Source organism: Malaclemys terrapin, chromosome 3, assembly GCF_027887155.1.
Source record: "Malaclemys terrapin pileata isolate rMalTer1 chromosome 3, rMalTer1.hap1, whole genome shotgun sequence".
NCBI lineage: Eukaryota > Metazoa > Chordata > Testudines > Emydidae > Malaclemys > Malaclemys terrapin.
In genome coordinates this window covers 133,430,757-133,434,997 of record NC_071507.1, presented here as the reverse complement: position 1 = coordinate 133,434,997, position 4,241 = coordinate 133,430,757, and positions in this window count along the sequence as shown.

Here is a 4,241-nt window from a genome sequence, read left to right as displayed (position 1 = left end):
CCTGGAGCATGGGTTTGCATCCCTGACCAGCTTGGCTAATCTCCATTGATGGACCTATCCTCCATGAACTCACCCAGTTCTCTTTTTGAACCCAGTTATACTTTTGGCCCCCATGGCAATGAGTTCCACAGGTTGACTGTGCATTGTGTGAAGAAGTACTTCCTTTTGTTTGTTTTAAACCTGCTGCCTATTCATTTTATTAATTTAGTTCTTGTGTTATGAGAAGGAGTAAATAACACTTCCCTATTCACTTTCTCCACAGCATTCATGATTTTAAAGACATCTATTATGTCCTCCCTTAGTCATCTCTTTTCCAAGCTGAACAGTCCCAGTCTTTTTTCTTTTTTTTTTTTGGTCTCTCCTTGTATGGAATCTGTTCCATATCCTTAATCATTTTGTTGCTCTTCTCTGTTGTAACACCTCCATAAAAGCACCACTACCTGGAAATGGTTGCAAATATTAGTTCAGATTGGATTCTCCAGAGATCGAGGCAAAGAAAGGATTTTCAGATAAATAGCACAAGTTAAGCTGACTCAAGGCCTTCTTTCCAATACAACAAATGGACAGAACCTTGTGTCCAAGAGGGAGCCCCAATCCTTCCTGGGAAAGGTTGGGAGGACTTGACCTAGTCTGTGCTATTCTGAGCTGAAGCTATGATGAACTTGCGACCACAGGAAAAATCCATGTGTGGGGTTTGAAGGAAGAATCACCAAACTTGAGTTGGGATGATCTCTAGTAAGCTTATTAAAATGTATGTACATTCTTTTATTGTTTTAATGCTTTTTCTGTAATGTTTTTAACTTAAGAATGAAGGTGCTTGCTTAGCAAAAGCTCTGTGTTAGATTAACAGATGGATAAAACTACATATCACATAAGGGTGAATACTTTTCATATATCATGCTTTCACCCCTTATCTGACCTCTCAGTCCTTGTCCTCAAAGGAAAACTGTATAATGGTTCCTTCTGGTTTTAGAATATGTGAATCTTCAAAAGATGAGCCTGGCACTTAAGTTCATAACTTTGCTGCACACTAAAAAACATGGACTTGACTTAGATAGACTGGTTTTATGGCTCATTGCAACAATTTGTAACACACCCTACTGCCTGCTAATCTTTTATGGCACATGTCATTCTAAGAGGTCTCTTATAGTATGTGTGAACTCCTTATGCTTAACATCTGTCCCACCTTGTATTTCACTTAGACACTCTAGTTACCTTCTCCTGACCTGAGGAAGAGCTCTCGGTAGCTTAAAAGCTTGTCCCTTCCACCAACAGAAGTGGTCCAATAAAATATATTACCTCACCTACCCTGAATATTTATTGCCTCTTAAACCTTAATTAATATTTTTATTAAGTTGAAATTTCCATATCAACATCACAATGCACAAAGCAAAATTAAAATTATAAACTTAAAATTGCCATCTGTGGCATGTAGCATAACATTAACATACATATGTTTGACATTATAGGGATCACCCATATCCATAAGGGGTTGTGTCTCCACCAGCCTTGTATCTTTGGATACCTTAATGCTATGCTGCTATGGTTCAGAACTCTGATACCAGTAGCCAGCTTACTAGCATAAAGTTTCACCTGCCTGGTTACTCCTTGCAGGGTGACCCAATATCACCTCTCGTCCAGAGTTTTCCCTAATCCATCCCCCAAGTTCTTACCAGACATGCAGACTTTTCCCCTGTGGTTAATCACCCCCTAAGGCAGGGGTCTGCAACGTTCGGCATGCGGCTCGCCAGGGTAACCACCCTAGCGGGCCGGGCCAGTTTATTTACCTGCTGACGTGGCAGGTTCGGCCGATCGCGGCCCCCACTGGCTGTGGTTCACCGTCCCAGGCCAATGGGGGCGGCGGGAAGCGGCGCGGGCCGAGGGATGTGCTGGCCGCGGCTTCCCACTGCCCCCATTGGCCCAGGATGGCAAACCGCGGCCAGTGGGGGCCGCGATCGGCTGAACCTGCCGCGTCAGCAGGTAAATAAACTGGCCCGGCCCGCCAGGGTGCTTACCCTGGTGAGCCGCGTGCCGAACGTTGCCGACCCCTGCCCTAAGGCATGAAACCTGCCTAATTATCCATTCACTTTAGCACACACCCTCCACACAGTTTGCACATCAAAGATCTGCTTGGGTGAAAAAAATAAAAACTTTATTTAATAGAAAAATCATAATTTCAAAGATGAAATAGTGAGGGAAAGCAAAAGTATACAACTTACATAGAAAGCAAACATCAAGATGTAATTCAGGCTTTACACTTCTATATTAGCTAATTTCCCTTCTCTAATACAAGTTTCTATTGCTTCTGAACTGTTTCCCAGCATGCCCTCTGTCCTAGAGGGAGATCCCCTGTTTCAATGATAGTACATGCCTGTTTCTCTCTCTCCCTCTGGCATGATGACTCATGATTATTTAGAGTGGGGAAAACTCTCTCCTTTCTCAGTTTTCAAATACTGGGGGTTTTCTTTTCACTGTCTTTCCGTTAACTTTAATGGTCCACAATTGGGTCTTTCAGGCTGACAGTGGATGGGTATTTGAAGTTGGTTGCATGTAAACTACTAGCCTGGGAGGTGCTCCTCCCTGCCTGATAACTTGACCCCCTGCTGTGATGTGATGCTGGAGTTGCACCACAGTTGCAATAAGAATTTTCTATACACATATAGATGTATACATTCATAACCATAACCTGTGTATCCTAATGTCCATCAAGTTCAGAACTTTATAAGCATTCATAAAAGATCTTACCTGACATATATTTATAATCCTATATATGGGGGAGGGATAGCTCAGTGGTTTGAGCATTGGCCTGCTAAACTCAGGGTTGTAAGCTCAGTCCTTGAGGGGGGCCACTTGGGGATCTAGGGCAAAATCAGTACTCAGTCCTGCTAGTGAAGGCAGGGGGCTGGACTCAATGACCTTTCAGGGTTCCTTCTTCTTCTATAAGGTGTGTGTGTGTGTGTATATCTCTATATATATAAGCAGTTGATTCAATTGCTTATTCTTTGGGGTTCAGACCCTCTGTTCTTCCCTTGGAATGTCTGGACCCTAACTGTTAAAAACAGTTTTTTGCATATTGTAACAATTTTAATATTAAACCATAACATCAGATAAATCAGTACTTAGCAACTAACTGGGCAACAATGTAGACAAGGCAGGGAAGGGTAGTGTGAAGCACGGAGAAGAAGAAGGGGGTGGGGTGGAGTCAAGAGATGGGAGGAAGAGGAAGTGGGAAGGAAGTCTGGGTCAGCCACCAGGCCCTTGGGATTCCTTAGTCAAATGTTTCTAAAAATGGAGCCTCAGATTTCTTCAAACGTGTACAGTTGATCCCTGTGGTTGAAAGTGACCCTTTCTTTTGTCACTAGGTCAGAGGGTTCAGGGTACCATCGTTCTATTCTGTGCATTGGTTTACCTTTCCGCCATGGTAAAATCATTTGCTTCGTGACCATGGCTGCTCTCAGAAACCCTGAACGCTGTGCTGATGAGAGGCCCAAATTTATGGGTAAATATCCTGATTTGTAGTTCTCGACCAATGTTTGAGTGTTTAAGCACCAAACCATTTTAATTCTTGTGTCAACTTCTTTTCAAATGTTTAACTATAGGATATACCCACAATTCGAGTGGAAGTTTGCCTTTATTTTTAAGACAGCGCTAGCATGTATCTGAAGGAACAGCTTTAATTGTAAGTAGTCAGTGAGGTGTCCAGTACAGTCTAAATACATTTTTTTTGTTGAGTTACACCTACATTTATGGAAGTATGTTTTGCATTACATAATATAATTCATTACCGTGGAGTCTTTAAGGAATGCTGCAGCTCTTAATCACAGGATTTAATAATATCTTCAAGACTCAGAGTCCTTTTTCATCAAAAAGGCAGAGATGGATGACATTAGTCTAGGGAGTTTGTGGAGCCATAAAATTGACAAGAATTTTAGCCAACAGCTGATGTAAGTAACGCAGTGACTACACAGACACTGTGTCACCCTACCTACACCAACATAAGCCATATGTCTCTCGTGGAGGTGGAGTTATTATGATGGTGTAGTAGGGCACTTATATCTGCGGGAGCAATGCTATAGTGTGTACACTGATATAGTTAGGTAGATATAAGCTGCCTTACGTCAACCTAACTCTGGAGTGTAGACCAATCCTAAGTTAGTAGGCTGAAGAGCCTCATTAAAGTCATCTGTAGTTATGATGGGGACATGTGTATCTCTGTGAGCTCAGCAAAGAATATATGATGA